General features: G+C 40.7%; 1 protein-coding gene across 1 annotated transcript in view; it reads left to right on the top strand.

Annotated features, from left to right (window-relative positions):
- Window positions 1–13,574, top strand: part of LOC108403727 (uncharacterized) — a 159,757-nt gene that overhangs the window by 91,653 nt on the left and 54,530 nt on the right. The gene's annotated exons all lie outside the window — the stretch shown is intronic.

The raw sequence follows: 13,574 nt of genomic DNA, 5'->3' as shown, positions 1-13,574 counted from the left end.
GCCTGATGGGTTTTCCTTTGTATGTGATCTTTTTTCTCTCTCTTGTTGCTTTTAAGACTCTCTCCTTGTCCTTGATCTTTGCCATTTTAATTATTATATGTTTTGGTACTGTCTTCCTTGGGTCCCTTGTGTTGGGAGATCTGTGCCACCTCCCTGGCCGGATAGACTGTCTCCTTCCCCAGACTGGGAATGTTTTCAGCAGTTAGCTCCTCAAAGAGACTTTCTATCCCTTTTCTCTCTCTTCTTCTTCTGGTACCCCTATAATGAGAATATTGTTCTGTTTGGATTGGTCACACAGTTCTGTCAATATTCTTTCATTCCTAGAGATCCTTTTTTCTCTCTGTGCCTCAGCTTCTTTGTATTCTACTTCTCTAATTTCTACCTCATTTACCATCTCTTTTATCTAATCTGCTTTTAAATCCCTCCATTGTATGTTTCATTTCAGATACTGTATTCTTTATTAATAGAATCTTCCTCCCAGAGTTCTTGAATATTTCTCTGTACCTCCTTAAGCATGTTTATGATTTCTATTTTGAAATCTCTTTCTTGATGAGTTCATTTTCACTCGGCCCTCCTTCTGGTGTTTGTGGGATTTTCCATTTGAACCAGGTTCCTTTGATGTTTCATTTTTGTGTGTGGTTCCCTCTAGTGCCCAGAAGCTCTCCTCTGTGGAGCTGCTCAGCTCCTGGAGGTATGGGGGTAGCAGGCAAGGGGCTGCTGCCCTGTTCCGTGAGGTATTTTCTTTTCGTCAGGTGAATGCCGTCTGGCGCAGACTTCTTTCCTGTTGCTCTTTTCAGGATTAGCTGTATTAACTATATTTTCATATTAAATGTGGTTTTGGGAGGAGGTTTCTGTCTCACGTCTCACGCCACCATCTTTAATTGGGACTCATGTGTATTTTATACCTTGGGTTATTATTCATCTCTGTGTTATTAGTTTTGTTATTTACAATTTGTTACTCATTTTCTTGCTCAAATTGTTCCTGCTTTTGGCCATTTGACATGCCCCCATACTTTTAATTTTTGATCACCTTCTTATTTCCTGATACTCCAAAGTTCTCCAGACACATTTTCCCTGCCCAAGCCCTAGAATCAGCCATAAAAGGAGCCCTGGTTCTTTTTCCTAGATAATGGGAATGGTCCTTACTGCTGATATTTTTGTATTTGAATAGATATTGTCCATTTGCTCTCCTAGGGGTTAGTCTAGTTGGCACTTTTACTATTTCCAGCACTTCATGATGTGAGGTTTACTAATTTTGACCAACCTAATAAAACTATGTGTTTTTTAAAAGTTTTTTCCTTAGTGTGGTTGAACATCTTTATTTATCTTTACAAGTCATTTGAGCTTCCTCTTCTGGGATTAGCTTGCTCATATCCCTTTGCCTACCTAAGCTTGTGGCTGAGTGTGTGTGTGCACAAGTGTGTGTTTTGGCTTTAAGAGTTCTTTCAAATTGTGAATAGTAATACTTAATCTGTTTGATATTTTTCCACCCTGTAGCTTATTTTAAAACTTGGTTTATGGTGCTTTATGGAATATAGACGTTTACAGTTTGATCCAATCAAAATTAAAATTGGAATTGGAAGGCTTTTGCTTCATGTATCATGTTTAAAGAGATCTTCCAGCATGTCGACTTACACTTTCACTCCAACCATTTAATGAAACTGCTGACCCATGATTTCAGGTGGTCCCCTGGTGAGCAAATCATTTGCATTTTCTCAGTCCATAGCACCCACTGTTCACCGTTTCTTTCTGAAAGTGTTGGCCTTGGCATTCTCCCGGTTTCCTCCTGGCCTCTCTGACCTCTTCCCTTTCTTCCTCGCCATTTACACTTTTTCTCTTGCCTGCTAACACAGTGTTCTCCCTGACTTCTTTTTCCCCTTTGCTTAGCTCCTCTGCTCTCATGGTAGAAACTCTATAATTTCTGTTGAGTAAAAAACTTCAAAGTCTACATTTCTAGATCTACCTTTCATTTAAGTTCTTTGCTTACATCTCCATCTTGTCTCTAAGTTGTCTCTGCCAGATATCCCACTGACTTCTCAAAGTCAGTGTGTTCAGAGTAGAAGAAACTCATTAACATTCCTGGTGGAAATGCCCTGCTTACTATTTGTACCTCTATCAGTGGTGTCATGGTTCAGCCAGTCACCCACCGTCAAATCTTAAAGTTGGCCTCTAATTGTTTCCCACTTATCGCACGTCCAACCAGTTAAAAGATTATGTCCAGTCTACCTTCAAAGTCTCCTTTATATCTATTCTTTCTGTTCTTTTTAGTACATCAGCCTAGGTCAGGTGTTCATCATTTTTCAGGAGGAGTTTATGTGCCTCTCTTCAGCTTGTTGAAACTCTCTAATCCATCCTACATCCAGCAGCCAGCCTGGTCATCCGAGTCCTCTCACTCCCTTGCTTTCTTTCACTTATCCAAAATCTTTGTCTCCTTGGATTAGTACATGAGGTTGTCTACAACCTGGCTCTGATTTACCCACCATAGCCCTGCCTTGTCCCATGCCTGTTATATCCTCTGTCATACGCAATCAGAATGGGATTCGGCAACTTCTCAAATATTCATCTGTGCAGATCATGTATAGTTCAGTGTGTTTATGAGTATATAATTACCTGTTATATACTCTAAGCTTTCTATTTCAACCAATATCTGTATTATTTTTGTAATATTTCTATAAGAAAGGGATTGATATGGAAATTGATATCTTTGTTTATAAGTAGTCTTGTGTTGGTAAGAATATTAGCACACCAATAAAATTTTTCTTCTGCTGTCCATAGTTGATGAACTATTCCTTACCTCTTGGGGAATTGTGTAAAAATAAATATATAGAAACTAATTTAAGGCCCAATGAGTTGTTAGGTTTTTGAACATGTACTTTCTTAGTGTCTCTTATCTCTATCATTTTATCCTTTTAGCAACATAAAACGTGATACCTTTACTGATGAAACGACTTAACATTACTAATTTTATCGCAGTTTGTTTCTGAATCAATAAGGCCGAAGGGTGGAAATTGAGAGGCACAGCTGACGTTTTATATGCTAGTTGTTCAAGTTAACTCTGAAAATTTATTCAGGCATAGTTGAGTTTTCTGAATAGAACTGTCTCTGGATTCAAATAGGTTTATGTAGATGCTATAGACTGCCATTCCCACTTTTTCTTAGGGGTCAGGTTTTTTTGTTTGTGCATCTGTGTATTCTTTTTTGTAAGCTTGGTATACTCACCCCCCCTTTAAAGTCTTCAAGGATAAATATTGTGGTTTTAATGATCTAATAATATTAACTATAATTGATTGAGCTTTTATTGTGCACCAGACTTGTGCTCAGCTTTTTAATACATTACATCATTGAATCCTTATAACACCTCTGTAGGGAGTGCTATGGTTACCATCATTTATAGAAATTAAGGTTCCTTGCCCAGTGAGGCACAGCAACAGTACAGTAAACTCAGGATTCAAAAACAGGTCTGTCTTGAAAACCTTTGGTTATGTCTGCTGTGTGTCCTACTTTTGCCAGTATTTAGAGACTAGCATCAAAACCCACTACCTATGAAGCAAAAACAGTGGCGGATATGGATTTATTTACTAAGTGTCACTTTTGGGCTCTTCAGATTTGTATCAAGTTTCCTATAAGCCCCCATGTAGGAGTAACTAATCCACTGTTTACTAATTAGTGAAGCCTAAATTTGCCTACTGCTTCTCCACCTAATTTCAATATCTATTCTTATTTCCCTGCTTGCAAACACCAGTCTTAATTGTCTGCCCCTAAGCTCATCTTAGTTTATTTCCATATTACCATGCACTCACAAAAAGCTTCAAACCATCTTGATGCTTTTTGGGCCAAAGCCCTTTGCTCTCTTCTCCACATTTGCCTCACATGCTGGGCTCCTTTGCAAATAATTTTATTTTTTCAGTGTTCTTCATATTGAGCTCTCACTTTAGTTGTCTACTCGATTTGCTTTCCCTGTGTTTCTTTGGACCTAATTCCAATAGCTGCTTATGTATTCACTCCACCCTTTTCCCAGTGGGGATAGCTGATTAAGTCATTGTAAAACCTCCAGATCCGTTTGGCTGGCCAGCCGCTTTTTACCTCTTTGATAAAACCATTTGGTTGGTGTTTAAAAATAACTACAAAAAAAAAAAAATACAGAACTTTAGGGTGGAAGATTGCTTAGAAATGCCTTGTTCTTAGCTAAATTCTTACCTAAACAGTTCTTCAAATGCTTATAAATATGTTCAGAGTATTACTTTGCTTAGCATATAACTCAGTAAATGTGTTCTGGGAGTGAACCTAGAACAAGACTGCAGGGGCCATGCCATCTTCTAATTGAAAAAGTTGTTCCGGGGGTTCATGTTGCAATTGTAGCAATGTATTTCTTAAATTTAATACTATCTGGCATGGGATTTCAGCACTCTGAGGTAATACAGTCATAGGAATGATTCCCCCATCTATAGTTGGATGTTAGGACATTTGATACTGAGGTGACCTGAAACATTTGGAGAATTTAGAAGTTGTAGGAGGATGTTTGACATTTTACAGTGGGAAGAGTATGGGATCGGGATTAGATGTGGATTCTAGTCCCAGCTTTTCCATTAACTGGTTACACTGCCAAGCCAAGGAACAGCCTTCTTTCTGGGCCTTAATCTCCTTATCTTTTGGGATAGGTATACTTAACATTCTGCAATTCCATGACTTTGAGATACTTAACAAGCATTTTAAAGAGTGTGATCTCAAGGTCTTTATTGTGTTTAGTTTGTCTTATAAACTGAAAGCTTCGTTTTCTCTTGCCTTCAAGTATTTAATGAGTACAATGCTTACCCCCAGATTGAGTTTAACAGACATTCATCTAGGCTTCCCATTTGTAATACTTTGTTTGGAGACCTAGAAGATAAAAATATAATAAAAAAGACATAATTTACTCCCAGTCTCAATGTTTACATGAAAAGTTTAGAAGGTACACATGCTATGTCCTATGATAAAGACAAACAGGAGGCTTTCTGATTAATTCTAGTTAAGGAGAATTTTGTGGAAAAGGTAGTATTTGATCTGAGAATTAAGGGATAGAAAGATAATGAGAGCAATAAATTGAAGAGGTGACAGCTTGAGCAAAGGTGGGAAATTACAGGATGTACTTCCCAAAATGTATTCCAAAAGATATTAATAAGTTTTTTTGTGGCAGAAAAAAGTTGCCATAGTCAAATAACACTAAATGAAATTATTACTGTGCAGTAATTGTTGCTTACTATTATCATTTTTGTTACTAAACAAATGTATGAACCAGTGGGCTCAGTGAAATTATACACAGGTATTTTTACTGCTATACTGCTCCGCATCTTAATATTCTGAAGTTCAATGTGAATTGCTAAGAGGAACATATAGTACTTAGTGTATGAATCTTACATGATCACAGAACCCTTTTCACAGGAACCCTAGTTGCAAAGAATGTATTGTTGAGAAATTGCACAAGAAGATCCTGTATATCAATGGAGTGGGTAGAATGTAGTAAGAGAGATTTACTGATATTTATTTCCAATAGATATATTATAGAGTTTATTAGACGAGTTTAAGGAAAAGAAAGAGTTTAATAAAGAGGATGTGTGTATATATATATATATATATATATATATATATATATATATATATATACATACACACACAGAAGCCATTTTCTATGTCTGCCAGTAGGTGTCAGTGCATGACAAGCATAGCTTGGTTACATCCAGGAAGAGGAATAGATTGCAGGGAGTCACATGTGGATAATTTCCAAGAGGACCTATACACCAAAGGAAGGGACTTTATAAAAGAACTTACATTTATTTACAATTCTGAGGTTAATATATTTTAAACTACTTAAATAATGAATTGTACTTTGCTAACACACACACATACACACTCATTCATTCCTGGGCTTAGTGCCAGGTATTTAATAAGCATGATGCTAGGAACAACCAGGTATTCTAGACAGATTAAATATATTCTCACATTCTTGGCATCATTGGGTTACTTGGATGATGGTTGACAAACAGGTGAGATGGAAAGTTTATTTGTTCATGCATTCAACTAGTAGATGGTGTGTCAGGTTGATGGTACACATTTGTGAATAAAAACTACAAAATTCCTACTGTTGTAGAACATACAGTCTAAGAATGGCACTGATCTAAATTGAGCATTATGTATTTTGAAGAGCCCATCACCTTTACCTTGTGACTTCATGGAAAATACCCAAAAGGCAAAGTTCGTTCTTAGTAAAGGACTAAACTAGAAATAACCTTTGATGGTTTATAATACAAAGTATGTCCAATGTCATTACTCTGCACACCAGCCTCTCATATTGGACTCTGCCCAGTGTGCTGGGTTCCCAGGATTGTACCTAGAAGTAAGATGGCCTGTGAGGAATTACAACTACTGGATCTGTTATGCAAGTATGCACATAGAGCCAAGTGTTACTCACCACAGTGCCATAGCTCATAAGGAGGAAGAAACTGGAGAGAGAACCAGCCATCCCAAAGCTGTCATCCTGCTTCCAGCTCATACTTCTACTGGGAAATTCAGTTTCTCCTACTGTGTTTTTCCCTTCCCTAAAGAATGCAGATATTTTTACAGACAGACTAATTACAGATCACAGCCCCCCCTTTTTTTTTTTACCTTAGAGACATGACCTATAAATGTTGGAGGGCTTATTTGATATCTTAGAATATTTATATAAACCTTGTGCATATTTGCAATGAAATCTGTTGAAACAAAAGAAAATTTAATAAAAAATTCTCAAAAGCTGTTTTTGTACCTGAAGATCTTAATTTTTTATTGATGCCCATGAGACTTTTACAGGTGACACTAATTAATGCTAGTGTGGCATACTTCTAATTCTCTGTGACTGAATTGATTACACCTGGCAGCTCTGCCGCCAGAGGCTTGGCACCTTTATAGGTAATCAGAGCCTTGGTGAGAAACAAAAACTATCTTCCCTTGAGCATTTCCTGAATTCCCAACTTTGGAATTTTCTCCTGAAGATAGTTTTTGTTCAGCCAGTTTACAAGATGAATCTTAATTGGTTAGGGATTGCTATGCTTTGTTCTTTTTTTATTTTCAAAATCATAAATCTTTCTTATCAAAATAAATTATCCTTTTTAACTTAAGATCTTCCTTAACCAAAATTTTGAGGAAAGATTTACTTGTAAGCTGTGGGCAGCTCAGGAATCATCATCCCTTCTTCATCTTATAATAAAGTTTAATTCATTTGTGAAGATTAAATAGTCTATGTAGATAATCCTAAAAATTTTTTTTTTACCAAAATCACAGGATTATTATGAAAAACTATCTTATCCCTGCCTACCTCTGTATTAATGAATCAGTTCCAGGTATTTACTTAATAAGCATGGTGCCAGAAACAAGGTATTCCAGGCAGATTAAATATAATCGTACTTTCTTGGTATCTCATTGGATTACTTGAAGATGTGTGATGGTTTTAAAATAAGTCCATAAATTCTTTATTCCTCCATTAGAGGTGGAACTTAATTTCCCCTGTCTTTTTTTGTGTGGGGGTGCTAGATTTAGTGACCCACTTGTAATGAATAATGAGGGTGTGACGGTGTGAATTCTAAAAGTAGGTCCTAAAAGTCTGAGTGTGTTCCTCTTGCCCTGTGTCTGGGGTCACTTGTTCTGTGGGCAGGGCAGGAATCCAGCTGCCAACGTGAGGACGCTGGGGCCCCAGCCTTCAGATGCCTGTAGCCCCTGCTGACATCTTGACTACAACCTCTTAAGAAACCCTGAAACAGAGCCACCCCGCTGTTGCTTCCAGATTTCCATCCTACAGAAACTATATGTTTGTTATTTTACACTGCCAAGTTTTGGGATAGTTGTGATGCAGCAGTAGATAACTAACTGAAGACAGAGACAGAAATCTGGAGTTGTTGGATGTGGTGCCCTCACCTCCAGCAAATTTCAGGGTGTCTTTGAAATTGGACTACATATAATGTGCATCTTTCTTGGCAATTATCAGTTTTCATCAGTTTCTAAGAGGAATCCTTAATCTCTGAAAGGCTACAAATCTGTTTTCATTATGAGAAAATAGAGCAGTGGGCCCCAGAGATATAGAAAGTTTTCATTTTGGGAAGCATCTCTCATATATAAGTAATCGATGTGTATTTGCTGATACAGACTAGAATTGAATTGGGCTTTAAAAAGTGAAACTACCTTACAATCATATGAGATAGTTCTCTTTCAAGGTGTGCTTGGTTGTTTAGATCAGGGATGGGCAAACTATGGCCAGCAGGACAAGCCCAGGACCCTTCATTCACTCCCTTGCTTTTGCAAGTATGATTTTATTGAAACAAAGCCATGCCCATTTGTATAACATTGTCTATGGCTGTTTCTGCCACAATAGCAGAGCTGAATAGGTGACAGATGTCCCATGAGCGTAAGACATTGATTATTTGATCATTTATCAAAAAATGTGCTGACCTTTACTTTTTAATACTGAGATGCAGTTGGCATTCTTGTGGCGTAAAAGTGGTGGCTAAAATGCATCTCTGTAACCGATGAGTGATCGTACTCCTGTCACATAGCAGATTGTTTTACAGGTAAGTAACGCATCAACATTCACCCTCCGAGCCGCACAGGAGTGATTGCCGTCCTGATCCAGGAGCGGCTCTTGTAACAGGCTCGTGGGGAAATGAAATTCATAGAGCGGAGGGCAGGGGTCATGATGCTGGGTCAGAGGGGAGCACAACGGGGACTTGACTGCCACCAGTGTCTCTTCAGTCGTGAGGGGCATTAAGTAGGAGAGGCCTGCTGTGCTCTTTTATGACGCAGGAGCTCTATCTTCCTCTGTCTTTGTCTCAAGAGCGTGGCATTTTTCATTTTTACCCAAAGAATCTCATAAACCTGATCTATAAATGACACATCCATTATTTTGAAATAAGATGCTTGAGGGCTGGATTCTAATCCATTTCCTTTCTAATTCCATTTTGTGTAGTGTTGTGAACTCTCTTGTCACTGAGAGTTACTGACTGATTCCTCCAGATAAAAGAGATACTTACTTTAATATTGGTTTCAGTTCTGGAACTTCAGGACTGATTCCATTTTATTGCACTTAATCTCTTGGCAGCAGCTGGCTTTGCGTTGTGCTTTTGGTTGCAATGTGCAAAATGTTTATCTTTTAATATCTAAGACATTCTCAAGCTTTAATAAACCTAGTTGAGGAAAAGTCTAGAAGGGAAATGGCATGTAGTCAATCAGGTCAGTGTTTTTGCAGGCCTGCTGGCTTTTTTCTGCTAACTGTGATGCCCAGTGCCCTCCTCTAGCTTGCGCCCAGGGTGCACTCGTCCAGGCCTCAGGTGATCACTGGCTGACAGCCTCAGGAGCGAAGAGCAGTTACCAAACCCAGGAGTCGGTATTCAGAGCTCACTGTTTGAAAGTTCTGCTGGGATGTTAGGGGAAAAGTATTTCTTCTCTCACATCTTATATTTCAGTGAGGGGGCCAGTCTCAGGGCACTAGAGCTAATTTCCTAAGAGTTTTGGTCAGGCTTATACACTAATTAATTGCCTTTTGTTATGAACTGTTTTGAATAAAAAGAAAGGCTGGTAATGAAATGAACGTCCACATTCTTCCCAGTAATTTATTTATTAATTTTTATAATTAATCTGCAGTTATATGAAGAACATTATGTTTTCTAGACTCCCCGCTTCACCAAGTGCCCCCCACAAGCCCCGTGACAGTCACTGTCCATCGGTGTAGTAAGATGCTGTAGAATCACTACTTGTCTTCTCTGTGTTGCACAGTCCTCCCTGTGCTCACCCCCCCACCCCCCGCACGACATTATACATGCTAATAATCGTAAGACCCCCTTTCTTTTTCCTCACCTTTATCCCTCCCTTGCCACCCATCCTCCCCACTCCCTTTCCCTTTGGTAACTGTTAGTCCATTCTTGGGTTCTGTGATTCTGCTGCTGTTTCCTTCCTTCAGTTTCTCTTTGTTCCTATACTCCACATATTAGTGAAATCACTTGGCAGTTGTCTTTCTGCGCCTGGCTAATTTCACTGAGCATAGTAATAATACCCTCTAGCTCCACCTGTGTTTTTGCCAACGGTAGGATTTCTTTTCTTCTTATGGCTGAATGATATTCCATTGTTTATAATATGTACCACGTCTTCTTTATCCATTCATCTGCTGATGGACACTTAGGCTGCTTCCATTTCTTGGCTATTGTAAATAGTGCTGCGACAAACATAGGGGTGCATCTGTCTTTTTCAAACTGGGCTGCTGCATTCTTAGGGTAAATTCCTGGGAGTGGAATTCCCGGGTCAAGTGGTATTTCCATTTTGAGCTTTTTGAGGAACCTCCATACTGCTCTCCACAGTGGTTGAACTGAGATTTACATTCCCACCAGCAGTGTTGGAGGATTCCCCTTTCTCCGCATCCTCGCCAACGTCTGCTGTTGTGTGTCTTCCCGATGGTTGCCATCCTGACTGGTGTGAGGTGATGTCTCATGGTGGTTTTAATTTGCGTGTCTCTGATGATTAGCAATGTGGAGCATCTTTACATGTGCCTGTTGGCCACCTGAATTTCTTCTTTGGAGAAGTGTCTGTTCAGATCCTCTGCCGATTTTTTGATCGGATTATTTGCTTTTCTTGTGTGTGGAGGTGCGTGAGCTCCTTATATATTTTGGATGTCGACCCTTTATTGGATCTGTCATTTATGAATGTATTCTCGCATATACTGTAGGGTACCTTTTTGTTCTATTGATGGTTTCCTTTGCTGTACAGAAGCTTTTCAGCTTGATGTAGTCCCACCAGTTCATGTTTGCTTTTGTTTTCCCTAGCTCGGGGAGGTATGGTCTTTAAGAGGTCGCTCATGCTTATGTCCAGGAGATTTGTGCCTATGTTTTTCTCTGAGAGTTTTATGGTTTCATGAGTCACATTCAGGTCTTGGATCCATTTCGAATTTACTTTTCTGTGTGGGGTTAGACAGTGATCCAGTTTCATTCTCTTACGTGTAGCTGTCCAGTTTTTCCAGCACAGCACCATCTGTTGAAGAGAGTGTCATTTCCCCATTGTATGTCCCTGTCTGCCTTACATTATAGCAATTGACCACATATGTTTGGGTTAATGTCTGGAGTCTCTATTCTGTTCCGGCGGTCTGTGGCTCTGTTCTAGTGCCAGTAGCAAACTGTCTTGATGACTGTGGCTTTGTAGTAGAGCTTGATGTTGGGGAGCGAGACACCGCGCCCACCCAACACACACACAGACACACTTTCTTCTTCCTTCTCAGGGTTGCTTTGGCTATTCGGGATCTGTGGTGTTTCCATATGAATTTTGGAACTGTTTGTTCCAGTTTGCGGAAGAATGCTGTTGGTAATTTGACAGGGACTGCACCCAATCTGTAGATTGCTTTGGGCAGGATGGCCATTTTGACGATCTTAATTCTTCCTAGCTAAGAGCGTGGGATGAGTTTCCATTCGTTAGTGTCCTCTTGAATTTCTCTCAAAGAGTGTCTTACAGTGTTCAGGGTATAGGTCTTTCGCTTCCCTGGTTAGGTTTATTCGCAGGTATTTCATTCTTTTTGATGCAATTGGGAATGGAACTGTTTTCCTGATTTCCCTTTCTATTGGTTCATTGTTAGTGTGTAGGTAAGCCACAGATTTCTGCGTGTTGATTTTGTATCCTGCAACTCTGCTGTATTCCGATATCAGTTCTAGCAGTTTTGGAGTGGAGTCTTTAGGGTTTTTTTATGTACAGTATCATGTCATCTGCAGATAGTGACCGCTTAGCTTCTTCTTTACCAGTTTGGATTCCTTGTATTTCTTTGTTTCGTCTAACTGCCGTGGCTAGGACCTCCAGTACTATGTTGAATAACAGTGGGGAGAGTGGGCATCCCTGTCTTGTTCCCCATCTCAGAGGAACAGCTTCCAGCCTCTCGCTGTTCAGTATGATGTTGGCTGTGGGTTTATCATGTGTGGCCTTTGTTACGTTGAGGTACTTGCCCTGTATACCCATTTTGTTGAGGGTTTTTATCGTGAATGGATGTTGAATTTTGTCGAATGCTTCTTCAGCATCTGTGGAGATGATCATGTGGTTTTGGTCTCTCTTTGTGTTTATGCGGTGGATGGTGTGGATGGGTTTTCGAATGTTGTTACCATCCTTGCATCCCTGGGATGAATCCCACTTGATCATGGTATTTGATCCTCTTGACGTATTTTTGAATTTGGTTTGCTAATATTTTGTTCATTTCCTAGGTATTTTTGCTCCTCATCCGCATTTCCGGAGAATCCTTCTGAGCCGTAACTGTCCAATGGGTGTCTTGTTAGGTTAACACAGAGGCTTTGGGGCCCTAGCCCAGGGTAGAGGCTGGTTGCCAGGGGCACCAGGCTTGTGGTTAGAGGTGGGGGGGACTTTCAGCCCCCAGCCCCCAGGAAAGGAAGAGGAAAGGGATGAGGTCTGCAGGTTGAATCAGCAATGGCCAGCGATTTAGTCAGTCATGGCCCTGCAGTGAAGCCCACACAAAAACCCTATGAGAAGAGAGCACATCTCTCTCTCTCATCTCCTGCTTCTCCGTCAGAGCTTCCATGCTTGGGGAACCAGGTTGTCTGCACATGCCACCATGCCAGGCCCCAAGTCCCGGGAGGATAGAAGCTCCTTTACTTGGGACCTTGCCGTGTGTGTGTGTGTGTGTGTGTGCGTGCGCACGCGCTGTTCTGTCCTTTATGATACTCTTTGTTAAACTGGTAAACGTGTTTTTCCTGAGCTGCTGAGGCACCCTAGCAACTTGGGCAGACCTAAGGGGGAGGTCGTTGGAACTTCCAATCCTAGCCTGTATGTAGGTGGCAAGCACGAGCTAATTGCATGGGCCTGGCAACCGGGCTCTGGAGTTGGGGTGGAGGGCAGTCTTGAGGATAGAAACCTTACCCTGGGGAATCTGGTGCTGCACCCAGGCAGATATCCTCAGAGTTGAGTTCTCAGAAACCCTGCTGCTGTTGGAGAATTGCTTGGTGTTGTATGCATTGGAAACAGGTCCGGTATCCTGAAGGGACTTCCAGTGCTGTGTATGAAAAAGAACGCTGGGTCACATGATACCGCTATGGATGTTTTTAGGAACCTGCACACTGTTTCCCGTAGTAGCTGCACCAATTTACATGGTCACCAGCAGTGCACGAGGGTTCCCTTTGTCCACTTCCTCATCAACGCTTGTTATTTCTTTTTGTCTTTTTTTTTCCTTTTGGTACTAGCCATTCCGACTGGTGTGAGGTGATATCTCGTTGTGATTTCTGTGTGTCTGTGACCGTGAATGTGCAATTACATGAGCAGCATGGTTACTAGACTCCCCCTCCCATTTATCTTATCAAGCCCCCCCACCCTATACCCCATGACAGTCACTGTCCATCGGCGTCGTAAGACGCTGTAGAATCCCTGCTTGTCTTCTCTGTGTTACACCGCCTTCCCCGGGCCCCGGCACCCCCGCCGCCCCACCCCCTACATTATGTGTGCGAGCCGTAATGCCCCTTTTTCCTACTTATCCCTCCCTCCCCTCCCATCCTCCCCAGTCCCTTTCCCTTTGGTAACTGTTAGTGCACTCTTGGGCTCTG

This window comes from Manis javanica, chromosome 13 (genome assembly GCF_040802235.1).
Source record: "Manis javanica isolate MJ-LG chromosome 13, MJ_LKY, whole genome shotgun sequence".
In the NCBI taxonomy this organism is placed as follows: Eukaryota; Metazoa; Chordata; class Mammalia; order Pholidota; family Manidae; genus Manis; species Manis javanica.
Note: the sequence above shows the minus strand (reverse complement) of the source record. Positions and strands in the feature narration are given on the sequence as shown.